Genomic DNA, 22,515 nt, shown 5'->3' with positions numbered 1-22,515 from the left:
CAATAACAAGGTACAAGATTAGTCAAGAAAAAGGCTCAAACACATTACAACAATATATTGACTATGGATTCAATATGTCACTTGTGGAAATTAAACTTAGTTGAGGAGGATAACAATCATTCCTCTCAACCACCCAAGATAAACCTAATTGAAAAGCAAGTCACATAAAAGTCATTGAGCATCTTAGAGAGGAATGATAAACCCCCATAAAACTAAATAAAAGTCACATGGTATCAAATATTCACCTCAACCTAGCTTCATACACAAAACTGAGATCTTATACACTCTCCATTCATTAAAATTGTGGCATGTTAATATTGTAATATACCTTCATTATTAATTACTATAATAGAGTTTGCAATTACAATAATCAACCTAAAGTCAAACTTTCCATTTTCAAATGAAAACTTGAAACGATTATTAAAAAAAAATATCAAATAATTTTTTTAATTTAATTAAAACTCACATTTCACAATTTACTAGATAATATATTTTTCAAAATAGTCACACTAAAAGCATAGATAATATAACCAAATTAAAGCAAGCATAAGCATATGATTCACACACTAATTATATTTTAAAACTTCATCAATCATGTCAACTCATCAATTCCCCAACATCTCTTAGATGGAGGTTTTATTTTCTCCAAAGGAGGACAATTTTAGGTTTAAGGTTAATGTCCTTAAGTTCATGCACATAACACCTTCTCCCTCAATTAAAAGTGTGATTCCATGACCATTAATGTGAGGCCCACGAGCTGCAGGGCGTTCGGGCGCGCAGGCAGTTGGACGAGCTGCGGCACGGTGGGAGAACCCGCGAAGCAAAACGATGAAAATGAGATGAAGTTTAGTGGGCGAACATATATACCCGTGAGGGCAGTCCCGGGTGCCTTGATGAATGGGCGAGCCGATGGGTGAACCGACGAACGGGCGGGCGGCCACAAGTTATGAGGATGGGCCGACGTATTAAAATGGAACGAAGCAGACGGGTGTATGTTGGAATGACGAGTCAGTTGGACGCTCAAACGATGGAGTGGACGAGTATGAATAAGAGGACGAGTTGTGGTGAAGAGGCATCACACTAGAATTCTGCAGTGGAGCAGGGCGTGCGGATGTGCTCGCACGACGGGCAAATCGAACAGGGCATGCGAGGGCATTGTTCGGGAAGTTCATGCAGGGCGACCACTGAACGAAGGTTCGTGCAAAGCGACCTAGTGAGGGTGTCTGCTGAACAAAGGTTCGTGCAGGGCGACCTGGTGAGGGCGTCCGTTGAACGAAGGTTCATGCAAGGCAACCCAATGAGGGCGTCTACCGAACGAAGGTTCGTGCAGGGTGACACGGTGAGGGCGTTCGCCAAACGAAGTGTGGTTGAACCGGAAGGCGTGAACGAGATTTTGTGCAGGCGGTACTACATGCGGCCCATCGAACGAAGGGAGGTCGAGACCGTGAACGGGAGTTCGGGTTAGAGGTGACACAGGTGCGTGTGTGCCCGCCGAACGAAGGCACGGTTGGGATGAATGATAATGTCAGCCAGGGTAACACGATGAGGGCGTTTGATGAACGAACGGTGAACGAGTCGGTTTGTGAATGAAACAAAGTGCGACGGGTTGTGAACGAAGGCGACCGACATGCAAACGTGCCGCGTAGGCGTGCACGGTGACACGGGAAGGGCGCCCAAGCTGGACAAATAGCACGACGAGCTGAAATAACGCATTCAGGGGTGAACAAAGAGTTGGGTAGAACGTGCGGCGACCGTTCAGGTGTGCTGACGAGCTGGGCAACCGAGTTTGTCGAAGTTTGTAAAATTTGGCTAAGTGTAAATTTGGGGTTTCCTCAAGATTTAACTTATATATATATATATATATATATATATTGATATATTGATACGGGTAGACTCATATTGAAGGGAGTTGCCCCTCCCTTTATACTGTTGTGCATTTATACATGTTAATGTTGTGTATGATGAATGTTCAGGGTTTTCAACGTGTATAAAGGATAACTTAATACTTGGTAACGAAGAAATAAACTAAGTATGAATGTTAGGCGTAGTCCATGACCATGAGTATTGGTGAAAAGAAAAGGGTCGGTGGTGTCGCACCTCGCTATAGAGCAGTTGGAAGATTACCGCTAGTGTAGGGGCATGACAGGTGGTATCGGAGCTAATAAGGTGATCAGGATAAGCTTTTTGATACAAGGTATTGGAACAAATGAGTAGATGGAGTTCTAAATGGACTTCGATGAAGGTCGAGAATATACAGATTCGAGAAGGCTGTGAGAAGATAAACGAATAAATTGAAGAACTCAAGGACTAATACGAGTATGTTGCAGATGTGACAACGATGGAGGATGGACTTGAAAGTGTTCAAGTTGGACCAGGATCGTGCAGTTTGCAGACATGGGTGGATGAGGATACTCGCATGGAGGAGCCTCATGATGATGTAAGTACTATTGATACTTGTGTTTCAATTGAGCATTTGGTAGATGAACCGTATGCAGGGAAGGGCAAAATCAATTTGTCGATGCAAGGAAGAATCTTACCATGGATGTCTACGATGAGACCTTGTATGGAGAGGCAAGGAACATTGACTGTTGCAGGACTTGTTGGGGTTGTTTATGACCTTGTGACAAAAGGTACAAAGGCCCGTGACAAGGGAGGAATGTGATGATCATTGTGGAAGAATGGGTCATGCTTTAGCCACATGGAGAATTAGCTAAGTGCCCAGCATGACTCATGGACAGATTGGAGGAGGGCACACACTTGAGTATAATGATACTTGGGTGGACTTCTCATGGCCGAGACCAAGAGGAAGTCTTGGTGGAACCTTCAGTGGAGGAGCCATGGTGAAAGAGACTCATATGTGATGATATATGGTTGGGTGACCGAGTTCACTAAACCGGATTTGCAGGCTTGGATGAAGATGATGGATTGTTGTGATGGGTCTACCTAGTTGGACAACATGGGCAACTTGTGTCATGGACATCAGGTTGGAGGCATGGAGCATGGAAGTCTTATCTAGGGACATTATGCAGGAGCACTTGTAGAGGTGTCACTTATGGCAATCCAATTAGGAGTGCCAAGGTAGGGATGTTGTGAAGGTAGATTTGCTGGTGTGACATGGAGACTTATTATTTATGAGTCGATGGAAAGGTTGTGCACTCTTGTACAACAAGGCCATGGACTTGGTTGGAATTGTGAGCAGACTATGGAGCATTTCTACTACATGGAGAGCTGAGGCATCTTACAGAGACCTTTGGGCCGAGACATGTATGCTTGTTGGGTGTTGGTTGGAGATGATTCATGGAGCTCGTGATGACATGAGGTTGTGACTTTTGGGGACTTCATATATGGTGGACTTGGAGGATCTGATGCATTGAGGAGCTGAGGTCAGGGACTTTGATGCAGGATGGGGTGCAGAATTTTGAGTACATGTATGAGTGTGCTTGGAAGAGTGACTTGATGAGGAGGATCGATATGAGACACTTTGGAGTGATAGAGTTGCAGCGATGATGATACCTTGGTGGCAACACTTGGGCATGGGTTGAGCCAAGACTTAAACACTTTTGACACATGGGAGCTGATTGATCTATGACCATGGGCAGCACATGGATGGATGTTGATGTTGGGATAGATGCGGTTGATTTCATATATCACATTGACACCAAACATCATGGACAACATGTTGCAGACGAGATGGAGTTTATTTCATGGACTTGAGCATGGCTTACACTTATATGGAGATGGATTCTTGATCGATTTGATGATGTGACAGGATGTTCAGAGAAATGATTGATGATGGCATGAGGATGTGCATTCTCATGGTTTGAGCATGACGGTTTGATTAGCTACCCAACTAGTTCAAATCATGGGGACTAGTAGTGTACAGAGATGTGTTAGCGTTGTGTTGGAGTATCATGGCAGCAGTTCACACGATGACGATACATGATGAGGTCGACACGATATGTTGCAATGAGCATGTAGCTTGAGATGGAGGGCCAGCCTTCCATGATGGGAGCAACATGTGGGGATCGCGACAGATGTGGTTGATGATCATGGATTGAGGAGACTTTCCGATGTATGACATATCGATGGAGTATATGCCTTGTTATGGATATCTTGGTGACAGATGGTTGTTGGGATGAGAGATTGTCGAGGACGACAATGATTTCAAGTGGGGGAGAATGTGAGGCCCATGAGCTGCAGGGCGTTCAGGCGCACGGGCGGTTAGACGAGATGCGGCATGGTGGGAGAACCTGCGAAGCGAAACGATGAAAATGCAATGAAGTTTAGTGGGCGAACATATATACCCATGAGGGCGGTCCCATGTGCCTCGACGAACGGGCAAGATGACAAGTGAACCGAAAAACGGGCAGGTGACCATTGTTATGAGGATGGGTCAACGTATTAAAATGGAATGAAGCTGACGGGCGTATGTTGGAATGATGGGTCGGTTGGACGCTCAAACGATGGAGCGGACGAGTATGAATAGGAGGATGAGTTGTGGTGGAGAGGCACCACACTTGGAGCAAACAACAAGTGCGAAGTGCGAGCTAAGGCACAATTCTGCAGTGGAGCAGGGTGTGTGGATGTGCCCGCACGACGGGCGAACCGAACAGGGCGTGCGAGGGCGTCGTTCGGGAAGTTCGTGCAAGGCGACCCGGTGAGGGCGTCCGCTGAACGGAGGTTCGTGCAGGGCGACCTAGTGAGGGTGTCCGCCGAACGAAGGTTTGTGCATGGTGACACTGTGAGGTTGTCCGCCGAACGAAGTGTGGTTGAATCGGAAGGCGTAAACAGGAGTTTGTGCATGTGGTACTATGTGCGGCCCACCAAACGAAGGGAGGTCGAGACCGTGAACGGGAGTTTGTGCAGGCGGTACTACGTGCGGCCCACTGAACGAAGGCATGGTTGGGCTAAACGATAATGTTGGGTAGGGTAACACGGTGAGGGCATTTGCTGAACAAACGGTGAACAAGTCGGTTGGTGAACAAAATGAAGTGTGACAGGTTGTGAATGAAGGTGACCGACGTGCGGACGTGCCGGGTAGGCGTGCACGGTGACACAGGCAGGGCACCCAAGTTGGACAAACAGCACGACGAGATGAACAAACGCGTTCAGGGGTGAACGAAGACTTAGGCAGAACGTGCGGCGACCGTTCAGGTGTGCCAACGAGCTGGTTAACCGAGTTTGCCGAAGTTTGTAAAATTTGGCTAAGTGTAAATTTGGGGTTTCCTCAAGATTATATATATATATATATATATATATATATATATATATATATATATATATATATATATATATATATATATATCTTGATACGGGAAAACTCATATTGCAAGGAGTTTCCCCTCCCTTTATACTGTTGTGCATTTATACATGTTAATGTTGTTTATGATGAATGTTCATAGTTTTCATTGTGTATAAAGGATAACTTAATACTCGGTAACGAAGAAATAAACTAAGTATGAATGTTAGGCGTAGTCCATGACAGTGAGTATTGGTGAAAAGAAAAGGGTCGGTGGTGCCGCACCTCGCTATAGAGCGTTTGGAAGATTACCGCCAGTGTAGGAGCGTGACAATTAAGGTCGCGTTAAGCATGAGGAAATGATTATTTAATCCATAGGTGTCATGCCTCAATATTTATAAATACAAGGTTATATAGAATGGCCTAAAGTTTTATTCAAAATGGACCCATAATCGCGAGGCCAAAACATGCATGTTACATTCCATCACATGGAAGAGATAAATAGCTCGCAGTAATCTTCAAAATCATTTATAATAGTTGCACAATAATATATGCTTAACATTCATATGATTTTAAGGATATTGAGGATCTAGCTTCTTCCTTCTTTCAAAAAGTCAATGTAAGAAGAAATATGGTTCACACAAATCCATATCAAAGATAACAGGCTAATTTAATCTCTTGAAATATTCATATCAAATGTCAAAATTTTCCATATACAACAAACAAAATTTGTGTGCGGTGTGGGGTATTTGAGTAGCCCTTCTTGACCTAATTGTATTTTTGCATTTTGGGAAATGAAATTTGATGATTCTAACTCTAAAATTTGATGAGCATATGGATATGTATGTTAACTACTTGTTATTAAAATTTTAATGTTAATGGACATTGTATGACCAAGTTATAATAGGATTCATCTATGAGTATGCAAATATAAAGTTGATTGTTGGTTGTTGGTGAACATGTGGATATTGGTGTCATATAATTTTTTAAAATTTGAATGAGAATAGACATTATATGGCTAATTTATAATAAAAATTTAGTTGTAGTTATTTTGTGTTCTTAAGGTCGTACTAAAAAATCCAAATTTGATTTTGGGTGAGTATGTGGATAATGGTTCCAATTAACTCCTCTCCAAATTTGGTCTTTATTCAACTTGATTTAACATCATTACAATAAAAATATGAAATTGGTTTTTAATGAAATTGTACAATCTATTTACATGCATGGTGTTTATTAATGTATTATTTACAACTTAATCAATTATAACAACAACTATTCACCTACTAAAATCTATATAATTTCCACAGTAGAAACTTAAAATAAATGATGGTAATATGCATGTATAATTTATCATGATTGAGATCTCAATCAAAGAGAGAGGAATATAGCTATCATTTGCAAAGACTAAATACCGAGCCATTGGCTAGGATAAAGCAATTTTCCACCCAATTGTAGATAGTCATGTGTGGCAACCACCCCTCAGCCGGGCCATGAGAACACTAAGGTGAAGGAGGCAAACTCAAGATTGTGTTTGGTTGATATTTCAATGTTAAAAACATCAAAGATCAACCAGGCAGCCAACCATTGAATTATTTAATAAAACCAACTTTGGCACTCACAATACCTACTCCACACAACATATGGGGTGTTATTTCTTCTATGTTGAACTATCCCTTAGAATTTCTCCCCTTTGGTGCTCTTCAATGCAATATATAAAAGTCCAAAGTATTGTCCATTTATAGATTCAACTATAATATTTTTTTCCTTGGTTCTTGGGCAATTTATGATCAACTTTATTTGGCAATTGTAAGGATGCTCCTCTAGTCACATTGACCTTTTTTCATTGTATATCACCTCTTTCTTCATATTCTCTACGACCTTTTATTTTCTTCCTCCTCTACTCAAGGTTCTAATGGTCTCCTTTCATAAGCTACTCAATACCATAATATAGTAGCCTTCATTTTCGAAGATAAACCTTTATTTTCCTTTCTTCAATCTTATCCAAAAAAATGCTTTCTTCCCATCCAAAATTTCACCACTTGCATGAGTGAAAGATGACAAGAGAATCCTAATGTAACTCTTCTTATTTCCAATAATGTAGGAGGAACAAGTTGCAAGAAGGTAGGAAGTAGTTGCCAAGGTCTAAGAGATGGCTATATCCACTATTAAACTCTAGTCCACGCTCAACATCAACATCATAAAGGAGCAAAGGTTAAAGTAATGACACAATGGGTAGGAAGAGAGGCACAAGTAACTAGTGATATAAAAATACATAAAAAAAAACAGTAGTACACACCATGTACATCAATGTCAGCATGGAGCACAACTCCAAGATAGATAAGAGAGATAAGTTACACAATAAGTCCTTAAAGAATAGGATGACTCCTTCAAGTACCCAAATACATCAAAATCACATGTCCTTAATAACGAGTACACAATCTCTACATTTACTTATTATCACATTGCATATGTGGTCCCTTCATTATTACATTGACCCTATTACATATATATTTACACATTACATGCACATTTAACCCCATGTGGGCCTCCCCTTGGTGTCATATCATATTTACTTAACCCAATACATGTCCTCCGTGGGGTCATATCACAGTACCATCTTTAAAAAAGCTTTGTTCTAAAATCTTTGCAATTAAGGGTGATACATGTAATGAAAACAAATAATAGAATTTCCTCATATTCCTACATTCTTCTTGACATTGATGATGATAAATCCATCCAAATTTAATTCTTTTTAGCCTTAATCCTTTATGGTTGGTTGTTGCATATTTTTTTTCTCTTTGATTCCATGCAATGTTGTTGTGACTTCTCCAATTTGTAGTAGTTGTTGGTCTTTGATAATATCATGTTGAATAATGATTTTGTGATGATCTATTCCATGAATATTGATGAGTATTCCAACTTCTTCCTTTATAATGTTAATATTGATCTTCTCGTCTTCCACTAGTAATGAGGATGTCAATATGGTTTCTAGTATGCATACTCATTTCATCTGTCTTCTTATGAAAGACAATGACCTCCTGTATCCTCTTTGCCTGGTCTTTGATTAATCTAGTCTTGGAGATAATACTATCATATTTGACATGCACATCTCTAGATGGAGTTCAACTTCTTCAAGTATCTTTAGGTGATATTATTGAATATTGTCTTTTTTTTTCTCCTTTTGAAGTTGTAATGCGATCCACCTATTGAATTATGACGTCCTTCTTCAATTATATAATGGATTTTTTGTTTTACCTCATCCATGTCTAGAGATTCTTTAATATTCATTCAAATTTCCTCTTCAAGTCTTTTGGTAGTCTCTTTATCTAAGATTATTGTTTCTTCTTGACTTTAACAATGCCTATTTTCTTCTTTCAATCTCTTGATGTCATCCAATGGTATTCTATTGTGGTTATTTAATATACATATTTATTCATCTTTAATTTTCAATTCTTCTCCCTTATCTCCCTTTGCCCACTTTCTTTTGCTATTATTATCTCACTTTAAGTTCTTACCCTCCTTAATGTGTGTTTAATTAAGCGGTTGTAACTTACACAAATGACCACCCTTGTTATGAAGTTGTTCTTGAAATTTAGCAATTTACGTTTTGGATTCATTCAACTCATCTTCAATTCTACACATCCGCTATATTTTTGAGTCCTTGAACCATTTTTTTGGGAACAATTTTTTATATACTTCCCAAGTGACATGTTGTCTGGTATCTTCATCAAATCCTTTCCACCACTTGGAAGACTCACCCTCAAAAACAAATCTGGCCTAAAGAGGACTTGAATTGAGTTAATCTTTATATTCTTCTCCTATAAATCTAGGTACTACCATTGATTCGTAAGTGAGATCAAATAGAAACCCTTGAATCACAACCCAATATATTATTGATATTGAACTCCAATGGTCACGATCATTTTCCAACTACATTTCTTATGGTTTCTCTTTCCATTGGTTTTTGAATCACCTCAATCGTACATGCCAATCAAAAGTTATGATAGTTTGAAGTTAACACATCTTTTAAAACCTTGTTATGGAGCATGTCCTTTTAGGAAACATTTATTCATCTGTGTCTCTACGATTTCACTCATTTTGAGTATAATTTTTTTGCTTGTACTCCCTATTAGATGTCTTCTCAGTAATTCGATAGATCTAACCCAAATTTGATTTTCCCAGTGACAATGATATCTTTCCCAAAACTTGTTGATTTTGGACCATTTCTCAAGAGCAAACTTGTCTAACATACCAATGGTCCAACTTTTCAAATTACATTATAAAATTTTTACTTGAGGTATTTCAGTATGTCTCTTTAGATTCCTCGAAATTTCACAACCTGAAACTTCTCTAGAAACAAGTTAAAGTGAATTGACTAGAATGATTTGTTTGAAGCTAATTTTTAGATTAATAACAAACCTTAAATTCCACATGGTATATTTTCAAAAGTATAACGAAGCAAATTATGATTTTTTTAATACATATAGTTGATATGTCTCCTCCTTCTATGCAATTTTTTTCCATACGAACCTTGCCAGAAAAGACGTTATAGAAAAATGTCCAAGATGACACGTTTGAAACTGATTTCAAGTCTATTCACAAGCCCTACCTTCCATAGGGTATATCTTTAAAATTATAATGAACAAGAACTTTAAATTTTGACCACAGGTACTTTGCCATTTCAACACACCTTCATAAAAATTTTGATGTCTGAAACATTTTAGAGAAAAAAATTATAGCAAAAATGAAAAGATGCGTTATTCGAGACTAATTTATGGATCAATCATAAATCCTAACTTCCAAAGGCTATATTTATGAAATTGTAGAGAATTAAAATCAATTTTTTTTATCACTTGTACTTCACCATTTATTCTCGATATCCTCAAAATTTCACATTCTGAAACTTCCTCGAAAGAAAGTTATAGTGAAATTCCAAGATGAAACATTTAAAGTAGAGAAACTCTAAGATTATATGCTCTGAAACTAAATGTTATGGTTTGAATACTTAAAAAACCAATAGTAGACACCATGTACATTAATGTGAGGATGGAGCACAACTCCAAGATAGACAAGAGAGATAAGTTACACAATAACTCCTTAAATAATATGAAAACTCCTTCAAATACTCAAATATCCAAATATATTTGTACATTCATACATCCAAATCACATGCCATTAATAATGAATACATGATTACTATATATGCTTATTCACACATTGTGTATGTGGTCCCTTCATTATGAGGTCGGCCCAATAACATATACATCTACACATTACATGCACATTTAACCTCGTATATGCCTCCCCTTGGGGTCATATAAATATAATTAACCCAATATATGCCCCCTTGGGGGTCACATCATTCCTACCTTGCTCAGGGTTCCAATGGCCTCCTTTCATGAGCTACTTAGTCCTATAGTATGGAAACCTTCATTTTCCAAGCTAAACCTATATTTTCCTCTCTTCCATATTCTCCCAAAAACAATGCTCTCCTCCCATTCAAATTTCCCTTCTTGCACGAGTGAAAGATGGCAAGAGAATCCTAATCTAACTCTTCCCATTTCCAAGAATATAGGAGGAGCAAGTTGCTAGAACATAGGAGGTGGTTGCCAAGATCTAAGAGATGGTTATATCCACCTCTCATATTTAATATTAAACTATAGTCTAGGCTCAATATCAACATCGTAAAAGAATGAAAGTTAAAGTAATGGCATAGTGGGTATGAAGAGAGGTAAAGATAACCAATTATGTAAAAAATTCTTTAGACACCCTTACTTTTCTCCCTTTTGTAGTCTCACAACCTCTTTAAATGTTCATATTTAATTAATCTTAATTATTTTTTTAACTACAAAATAATAATATCTACGAGTATTGAAAATCACCATAATATATTCGAGTAGTCTAACTAATAGACGAAATAACCCTTTTCTAGGCACTTTTTAAATTGTTTAATGTACAAAGTTCGAGTTCTTGAGGGATTTTAGTGCGGAATCCATTTATACAATCAAAATTACATTTCAAATAATAAAAAAATCACAATTTTACTCAAAATTATATTAGCAAATTCCAAGCAAAAATATCACTTCATCTCTTAATTAGACTAAAACTAATATATATAATTCATAATATAAAAAATAATGAAACTTGTCCCTACCCCTTTGTAAAAAAATAGCGAAACTTTTTTATTATTGCGATATATTAAAAGAATTAGCGACTAAGCTTTGTAAATGTAGTTGTAAAATTTATCTTTAGGGCTGATTTGGTTTCAATCTATTTTAAAATCTTGAAAATCATCATTTAATATACATATTAACTTAAAAAATTAAGAAATAATACAATGTATTATTTACAAATAACTACATATAGTATATGGTTCGTTTTGAATGTTCTTTGAAATATTAAATGTTATAATTATATTCAGTAAATATAGAATGGTAAACATATTTAGTGAAGATAAAGATATAAAGAAGTTAATTTTAAAATTTTTATTTGATCTAAGACTTTTGTGATCCATAATAATTTTTTAAAAAATTTATGGATAAATCACATAAGAATTGTTTGAGGGTTAGCGATTCTTCTGTGATTTATCTGCAAACTTCTTAATATATATATATATATATATATATGTTATGAATATTACAAAATTAGTTTACAAAATTATTAGACATTTTTCATGTTAATTATAATATTTTTTAATTAATATAAAAATTATTTTGCAACAAATTAATAAAGAAATATATTAATTACCTAATTATGTGATGTCTTACTCACTTAATTATGGAATGCAATTAAAGAATATTAATAATAAGAATAAAAAAACGGTGTGACTCATGTACTCTTGGCTCAAATAATTATGGAATGCGATAAAAACAAAAACAAAATTTGATGTGACTCATATACTATTGAATCATTATTTGAAGTATTGGACAATAACATGTCCAAATTGATAACCACTCCTATAAGAAATAAATGTCAATAAAATAAATTGTAAAAAAATAAAATTTTAAATTTTAAAATTATATTTTGTTAAATTGAAAAATATTTTTAATATTTAATATTTAACTAAATTAATAAACAATCAACGAATATCCCATACATACCACCTCTCTAAAAAGAAAAATAATAAAACATAATTAAAATAATATTTCTAAGCAACATTTACCTAAAAACAAAGATAATAAAACATAATTAAAATAATATTTCCACACAACATTTAAACATGCATATACAAAATCAACTTTAATATTTCCAAAGTTTCAAAACCAAAACATTATAGTTATGATTATGGCATCTATGTAATTCATAGCATGCCAAATTTTGCATATGATGAACACCCATCTTCCATTATAAGGTTAACCTAACGCTGCAACTTTATATCATGTCAAATGTCAAATTTATGTCGGTGGACACACACTTTACTTTTTAGGGTTCAAACTTCAACTTTAGGTGTCAAAATTGGACGTAACAATCCTCCTCCACCGTCAAAACCCTTAATGAGTTTGACGATTACATGAAAATTACATTTGCGTGGTGTCCATGTTTGGTTTTTTAATTTTGATAATTGACTTTGGGAAAATGTGACTATGTCAGCTGATAAATTCTTCATGATATCATTATAAGAAATATGGACTTGTTATTATATATAAGTTATTTCCATGAAATATTATTTTTATGATTATAATCTATTTTATTTTATAATGTTTATTATGTAAGATCAATAAAATTTAATTAATGTGTTTTTTTAATATAAATATATAAATAGTAAATATAGAGTTGTTTTTCATAGAAATAGATAGGAATTCATATTGAAAAATCTAGTTAATAGGTTACATTTTTTACATATTTCAATCTTTGAAGGTCTGAAATCGAGCACGAGGTTCAATCTAAATTTTCAAACGAATTTCGTATGACACAAAAATTTTAGACTCTTTCCAACTAATTTTTTCCCAAAAAACTCATAATATCGAGATAAATTTACATTCCATTATTTACTACTTTTGTTTTGACTTAGTCTGATTTCTTGTTTTCCTTAGCAAAATGCCTTTTCTTTTCTTCCCAAATTGAGTCTAGCCAGTATTTTCTTCTATTTCCAACATGTCATTCTTCAGCAAGTGAAATTTAGATTCTTCCTCATATGTCTGATGTGCCCAAGAAGATGCTTTTCTAGATAGAATCCTTGTGGATTCAAGAGGGAATATGTTTTCAACAAGGGTTTGCTCCTTTTCTACTTTTGTTAAGTCCAAAGGATCCTCATTGACATTTGTGATTTCCTGCTTGGTTTTTGTTGTTGTTGATGCAATTTCTTTGGTCGTATCTGATTCATTCTTGTCTTCTAGTTCTTTATTATCCTGAAGCACTTCCTCTTTAAATAACATATGGTGAATACCTTGAGCTCCATCCCAACGTTTGGGCCTTTGGATTTTTTCTGGTCTTTGTTGTTCTATAAACGCTTGGGGCAATTTTTAATTATGTGCCCCATTTCATAACATGCTCTACATCAGAAAGAAATATTCTTATAGTCGAGCTTTTTGACCCAAACATAGTTTGGAGCTGTCAGATTAATCTCCGCAGGAAAATGCTTGTTGCCACACATATTTGAGCATAAATAGTCCTGAAAATTTTGCACTTTCAGGACAATATCAATAAAACTTTCCCAATGCATTCCCAATAGAGGAAAGTAATAGAAGATTCCAAAATTGCAAGGGAAGTTTTGGAAGCCTTACAAAATGGAGTCATAGAGATTAATGTCGTTACCAAATCAAAGGTGGGAGTCTGGGGTTGCATGAAGAGATCGACACTACCTAAAGCCACAACCCAACTTCGAAATGGCCTTCTTGTCCTCTACGTTATTAGAAACCACAACGAAAATACCTCGAACCAATGGGTAAACATTTAATTCATCCATCAAAAAGGGCTTCCATGTCTTAAAGATCCATTTGTGTAGATCAACCAGTCATGATCAAAACCCATTAAACCTGAAAACCAAACCTTGCTATGGAAAAAAAAAATGCTCCCTCATCCACAAGAACATTGAAGGAAGGGATTTCTTGAACCACCTGAAGACCAAAACCAAATTTCAACATGGAACTGAACGAAACCAAAGAAGAGCTTGCTAGATCGACATCAATACCTGCAAAGAAACTATCTTTTTCACTGAATCATTGGAATTTGTCATTACATAAGAGATCTCCAAAATATTAATGCACAATAAGCATAAAATGGTCAAATAGGGCAAAATCCTGGCCACCACAAGTGTTTACAGACCTCCATCCATCATTCCTCAAATTCATCACCTTGTTACACAAGTTATTTTCATCAATTGTTTTTTAAATATAAATAATGAATAATAAAAATTAAAGAAGTTTATTGATTATAATAATATTAATTAGTATTATTATTGTTTTTATTACTATTATTATTTATGTTATTTTTTATTTATTTGTTTATTTTATTATTATTATTATTTTTATTTTTATTTTTTTTGACCGAGAAAAATCAATACTAAGAGTTAACGTCTTCTAAGAATTCTATACACATCACATATGAATTTAAATTGTTTATATGGTCATGCAACTTTTCTAATGCTATGCCATAATCTAATAGATTTTAAAATCACTAGTTTTGAGGGGTGTGAGTGGGAATTCATATACTTGTGTGTGGGAGTATTATGTAATGTGAAATGCTTAATTGTTATCTCTAGTTGTCCCACAATTTTGTTTTGAAGGGTTGTTTTTTCACATTAATGGATGACATCTCTAAAAAAACTCAATAATGTAAACCAGTGTGTTGTACCCTAGGGGTTTGAACCAAACACCAACCAACATAGAATTAGATAAATGCCCAACAACATTAGTGACAACAAATTGACCTAACCTCTTAGATTAAAGTATTAATAATATAAAGGAAGCTAAATGCTCCATAAATAGCTTAATGATTAAAAAATAAATCTTATAGAAATTAAACCAAAATCAATGACAAAAAAAATCCTCATTCCTCACAAGATAGTAAATAATATAATATGTGAAGATGTGTGAAGTTCAAATATATTCATTTCATATTTAAATGAATATGGGATTTATAACTATATATTGATGAAACAAAATCATTTACAAAAGGAGTTGAAAATTAGCTAGCATTTTGATTGAATTAGTTCATAGTATTGTAACAAAATTTATTTACAAGTTAAAAATCTCCATGGTAAAATAGGGATGAATCTCCATAGTTAAGAATCTTGTTACATGTTTTATGATAAAGCATCATTAGAACTTGTCAAACTAAATTCAACTTAAAACATGTTGAAAGATAAATTATGAAAAAAAATCTTATTTATTCAATAAGTATTAAAAGAAAGAAAAAAATCAATAATTAAAAAAAGAAGAAGCATAAAGCAATATTTTAACAAATATACCAAAATTTTATTATATAAATAATCAATCTTTTATAATAATTTTAAATAAAAATAAATATATTTAACTAAAAATATTTAAATAATAGTTATTATTATTTTTCTATGTTGAAAATAACAACAAGAAATGATAAAAATAAAATATTCCAATTTTAATTTGTCCTTGAATTAAAATTGAGAATTAAAATTCGAATTTAGTTTCACCATCTGTTTGAAAAATAATTAATTAATTCATCTTGGATTAATTAGTTGGAGAAATTCAAGCTAGAAGTCTTTGTGAAGTCATGCAACAATTATCCATTAAATTAAGGAGATTATCCCTTAATTAAGGAGATAAGGATGAGATAAAATTGAGTTGTAATTAGTTAGCTCAGTTAATTGAGTTATGTCCAGTTAAATTAGTTCCAAACAGTTTGAGGAACTAATTGTGAGTTCAGTTAGTTAATGCATGCATGCATCCAACTAGTGTACTCCAGATAACTGAAGATTCTTCATAAATAACTCATGCATGTCTATTCAGAGAAAGACTTAGTTGAGCTAAATGTCAAGGACATGTTACTATCAGTTGCATGTGTTTTCCTAAAAAGGAAACTCATCCATGCAGTCAAGGCAGAGGTTCCTTGAGGATTGCGCAATTTTACAGGGTGTGAGATCAGTGTGAGTGATTAGTGTTACACTTGGTAACAACAGGATCACCAAGGAGAAACTGTGCAAGGAAATAGGAGGCTTGGAGGGCAGAGGAGAAGGTTTGTGAGAAGCCTTGTTTGCCTGTGAGCATCCAGGAGGATTGTACTGAGAGCTAGCTAGTTGTGAGAGCTAAGGCTTTGTGTAATTCTGATATATTTCCACCTTGTATGATAATACAGATAGTGGCGTTTTTAACTGAGTCTTCTCCCTAAGTATTCTTCTATGTTTCATGTGCATTGATTCTGCTTCTGGCTATATGTGTTCTGCTTGATCTTGCTCAAATCTATTAACCTTCCGCAAGTTTGATTGTAGAAGTAGATTAAAGTATTTTGCTTTAGTTATATTGCATTATCAGGTTAATCTACGGTCAGATTTTCTACATAGGTCTCAAAGCGAGATTGGTAGAGAATTTGAGAATTTCTACATGGTATCGGAGCCAGCTGATTTATAGAGAAATTTCTACATGGTATTGGAGCCTAGTTTATCGGAGCTGTGAACAGTATACAGAGAATAGAATTCGAAGTTTGAAGTTCAGGATTGCAGATACAAATCGAATTCATCTCATACTTCAGGTTGGTCAATGGCGTTCTACGACTTGAGACTTGAGTATGCCTTGGAAGGCAGCTCGAATTACATAGCATGGAGAGATAGAATGGAAGCTGTATTAGAAGACAATGGTTTGAAGGATTTCATTGATCAAGAAATCCCCAAGCTAGCTGCAGCTAATGCACAAGAATTAGCTGAGTTGAAGAAGTGTGTGGCGAGGGCGAGAATGATCATCCTTGAGGGAGTTCGAGACCATGTTGTCTCGAGTTTCCATGGGAAGGATACTCCATATTCAATGTGGAACACATTGAAGGACCTCTACCAGAACAATAGCGACCAAAGGAAATTAGCACTCAAGGATAAGCTTCGAAGAATCAAGATGGAGAACAACGATACTATTTCCACATATCTAAACAAGCTCACCACTTTTAGAGATGAGCTTAGCAGTGTGGCAATAACTACTGCCGATGATGATATGGCGAGCCTCGCTCTCCTTGGCCTTCCAAAGAGCTGGAATAGCTACCAAGACTCTGTGAATGGAAGGGAGAAATTGCTGCATTGGGAACGACTATGGTCAGATCTCATGCATGAGGAGATCAGGAGGAGCACCCAAGATTGTTCTTCATCCAAGGATGATGATGAAGAAAATCTGGCCTTAGCAAGTAAGGCAAGGAAAGGGAAGGGTAAGGCATCCCATTTTGAATCGAATTCTTCTCATGGAGGGAAGAAAGTTGACAAGTCTAAAGTGAGATGCTTTAATTGTCACGAGATGGGTCATTATCCGACTAATTGCCCATCGAAGAATTCCAAGAAGGGATCCTTGGAAGGATCGGAAGGTGAGGCATTAGCCTCTCAGTTCGAAATGGACTTCACCCTCATCGCATGCATGGTGTCATCGATGATGGGTTGTGGTTGGTATCTTGACAGTGGAGCCTCATTCCACATGACCGACGATAAAAGTTTATTCAGTACCTTGGAGGAGAAAGACCTCAAGATGCGCATAGAGATGGGTAACGATGAAAGGTTTAGTGTTTTAGGAGTGGGCACGGTTGCTTTTCAGAGGGAGCATGGAGCTCTTATCACCTTGACAAATGTGAAGCATGTGCCTGGACTGAAGAAGAACTTGGTATCGATCGCGATTTTGGAGGATAAAGGCTACGATGTTGTCTTTAGTAAGGGAAAGGTTTTCCTTAGACACATCATCATGGGATAGGTGAAACAGATCGGTTCACGAGTTAAGAACCTGTATGCTCTTGAGGTTCAAGATGCATGTAAAGCCTTGAGGAGCGAGGCAAATGTTAGAGACTTATTGATTGAGAGGGAGAGTAAATTACCTCTCAACATGTAGTTCCAGAAGAAGTCTCAGACAATTATGTAGGGGCCACAATTGGAGAAGCTGAGAGGAGACCGAGTGGAGGCATCCACTCATGCAGGAACCTCCAATAGAGGGAAATTTCGAGCCAAGTGGGCAGAGGGATCAAATGCAACCATACCTCCAGGTGTGAGGTGGGGCGATGTGGAGTGACAGTCCCAAGAAGGCTGAAATTGGGCAGGGTCCATTGAGAGGTTTTATCTCATGGATCGTACCTTGCTACGAGAGCCCAAAGTACATAGTAGCGGGAGGAATCAGTGGGATTGATGCAGTCAGAGATAAAAGTGACAGAGGCTAGAGTAGTCGGATACTGAAGAGCGCAGAGAAGGATTGAATACAGTGCAGAAAGGCAGAGTCAACAGAAGCGCAAAGTTTTCAGTCGACAAAGGCAATAGCAGTGAGAGACTTTGATGACAGATGCATCATACTGATTCAGGTTGGATGTTTCTTTTTTGTTTCTGGAGTTGCTGGAGCAAAAACACTAGAGAGAAGTGTTGCATGCAGAACATTCCAAAGGTTCAGGATCGGGATCGAGTTGAATTCCTTTCTTGTTGAGAGGGAGTGTTGAAAATAGCAACAAGAAATGATAAAAATATAATATTCCAATTTTAATTTGTTCTTGAATTAAATTTGAGAATTCAAATTCAAATTTAGTCTCTCCAGTTGTTTGAAAAATAATTAATTCATTCATCTTGGATTAATTAGTTGGAGAAATTCAAGCTAGAAGTCTTTGTGAAGTCATGCAACAGTTATCCCTTAAATTAAGGAGATTACCCCTTAATTAATGAGATAAGGATAAGTTAAAATTGAGTTGTAATTAGTTAACTTAGTTAACTGAGTTATGTCCAGTTAAATTAGTTCCAAACAGTTTGAGGAACTAATTGTGAGTTCAGTCAGTTAATGCATGCATGCATCCAACTAGTGTTCTCCAGATAATTGAAGATTCTCTGATAAATAACTCATGCATGTCTATTTAGAGAAAGACCCAGTTGAGCTAAATGTCAAGGACAAGTTACTATCAGTTGCATGTGTTTTCCTATAAAAGAAACTCATCCATGCAGTCAAGGCAAAGGTTCCTTGAGGATTACGCAGTTTTACAGGGTGTGAGATCAGTATGAGTGATCAGTGTTACACTTGGTAACAGCAAGATCACCTAGGAGAAACTGCGCAAGGAAATAGGAGGCTTGGAGGGCAGAGGAGAAGGTTTGTTAGAAGCCTTGTTTGCCTGTGAGCATCCAGGAGGATTGTACTGAGAGCTAGCTAGCTGTGAGAGCTAAGGCTTTGTGTAATTATGAGATATTTCCACCTTGTATGATAATACAGATAGTGGGGTTTTTAGCTAAGGCTTTCCCCTGAGTATTCTTCTGTGTTTCATGTGCATTGATTATGCTTCTGGTTATATGTGTTCTACTTGATCTTGATCAAATCTATTAAGCTTCCGCAAGTCTGATTGTAGAAGTAGATTAAAGTATTTTCCTTTAGTTATATTGCATTATCAAGTTAATCTACAGTAATATTTTCTACATAGGTCTCAGAGCGAGATTGATAGAGAATTTGAGAATTTCTACATTCTATACATATATAACAAACCTAAAAATGTGTACACTTAAACTCTAAACGTTTAAATTATATATATATATATATATATATATATATATATATATATAACCAAAATGTTATAGAAATTTTAAAACATTATTATAATTTTGTTGCCATTATTAGTCCCTGCCTTCGGCATAGCAGGGATTATAGCGATAGATAGGTGTTGACGTAGTATTAAATGGTTTTGACCAATTAATACATTTCATGCTTTAACTAATGTTTAAAAAAAAATACTTTGCCAAACCAACTTTTATCCAAACTTTCAGTTTGTACCTCTTATTGTCGGGCAGATTGTATGGTTGTGTGGTTATTGCGAGGTTGTTAACTTTGCACATCCAAAAAGATCTTTCATCCAAAGTATGAAAAATCACATATACCTTTTTCTCCATTTTATCCAAAGCTTGAAAATTTTGAAACTGCAACATACATATACACTGAAAAAAACTTTTATCCGAAGTTTGAAAAGTTCAAAAAAACCGAATTCACCATTTATCCAAAGTATGAAAGGGCATACATATACATTGAAAAAAACTATACCACTTGTGCCATTTGTGTCTAACATCGCTATATCAATTTTTTCCACTTGCCATCTTTATAGGCCACCACTCCACTTTTGTCCACCTACTACCACTATAGACCATTGCTTCACTGCCTTTCTTGACCTAGATAATAATTACAGTTGCATCATAATTTTCAATGAGATTTGGACTATGTTAGAGAGAATGAGAGAATAAATCAATGGCACTAAGAAGGTCTGACTCATCCTCATGAGCACCGAACTGGAGTAGCGGAAAGATGAAGGTTCGACTCATCCTCATGAGCACACTGGAGTAGCAGTCTCAAAGCCCAATGAGGAAGAACAATGGAGAAAAAAGTCTTGAAAGTAAGAAATTATTGCATTCTCTGTTAGAAACTATTGCATTCTCTGTCATACATATGCTTGTAGGTAATGCTTACAGTGTAGTTGTTGTTGTATTACTAAAATAATGTATATTGGTTATGTCTATCCTCAAATATCATTCTTTAAGCTTTCCTTAATTCAAAAACTATAAAAAAGAACTTGTAATTTGTTACTTCATAAGAAGAACTTGATATTACCTGCACATTGATCCAATGACCATATTTGGTTTTTCATATGGCTTTCCCTCTATCTTATGCTTATTCTGCCACTTGAATTGAACAGAATACCTCCAAACATGATCAGTTCAAAATATCCAACCGTGCGTACGCCTATCCCTTCCTCCCCTCCTCCTCCTTAAACAAACCCCTTCCTCCCCTTCTCCTTAAATAGGCTCTTTCCTAAAGAGTAAAAAACATGAAATAATTAAACATGCTCTTTTATAAAGAGTAAAAGCATGAAAGCGTTGAAGCCTTCTAAAAAAATAAGAAGAAATTAAGCCCTAAATAACGAAAAGAGGTTTCCATTACTTACTTTCCCCATTTTGGGAAGTTGCTTCAGACTTAGTTGCTCCTAACCAAGCAAGGGGAGATTCACATCCAGGCGGATGAAGCAACACGTAGATGAGCTCTTGGCAGATCGAGATAATCAATTTTGCTTCATCACCCTGGCACTAGTTTCAAATGCTTGGAATGAATGTTGAGATTCCGGGTATAAATTCCTCCCTCGACACTTTATTATCATGTTCCACTTGAATGCATTTTCACTGCTATAATCGATAGAAAGACCGGTTCCTCGTGATACCGTTCCAAGTACATCGAATTGGTTCGATTCACCATCTACCCATGACTAGCTATGCATGGCAATAGAGATGTTGTGCCTTATGTTAGAATATCGGTACTCGAACAACTGTTAAATCGGGAAAAAATCTCCGGGATTTCCTATAAGCACCTTGCACAAATCTTGTCCTCTTTGAAAGATGGTTCATTTCGCTTTGCGCCTACGTTGTCATTTTCTTCATTCCTTCAGTGATGGACAACCTTTGTAGTGAATTTATTAAAACCTCATTATATATATGTGAATTAGGCCTCTGGTTTGCTCGGCTTCGTAACTCAAAACGTCTTGATTACCTTATCTTTCGCTTTAGGGCCTTTTGCTATGAGAAATGCAGGAGGCTGTAAGGTTATGATTTCATATTCTTATCGGCAGCTTCGACTGCTTGCTCCCATTTCTCTGTTGTTGCCCCACCCATGGTAGGAAATGAAGGATATGGTCTGTATGGATTTTTGTGGCTATTATAGGGAAATTAGTTCCCGGGCTAAGGGCTATATTGGGTAATGGACCCAATAAGTCCATCAAAAAAATTTGTACGACACCCATTCCATCCCATCCATAGATCCCTAGTTCCCACCAACACCCTGACCACATAGCTCTATATTGGAGGGGCACTTTGAGCTTGCATTACCGTGGACCTCTTCTTCTTATTATTCCTAGACTTGCAAAGCAACAAGTAAAAAAAATGGAAGTTGAATTGAAATTGCTAAAAAGGAAGGAATGCCAAGGCCAAGGAAGGCAAACATTGGTGGCTTGAACACCAACTTCATTGCTTTCTGTCTGCCAGGCATAAAGTGGGTTGCACATGGCTCTGTCTTTCTAGTCCTAGCTCGATCTAGGTCCAAAAGTGATATGATGCACTCCATGCGATTGATCGACCGACCTGGGTTAGCTTTCATATGATGCTTGGCTAAATGGGGGTGGGGGCACGT

Source organism: Pinus tabuliformis, chromosome Q, assembly GCF_031772625.1.
Source record: "Pinus tabuliformis cultivar Carrire ecotype Pingquan chromosome Q, CPIR1, whole genome shotgun sequence".
In the NCBI taxonomy this organism is placed as follows: Eukaryota; Viridiplantae; Streptophyta; class Pinopsida; order Pinales; family Pinaceae; genus Pinus; species Pinus tabuliformis.
This window is presented reverse-complemented; position numbering follows the sequence as displayed.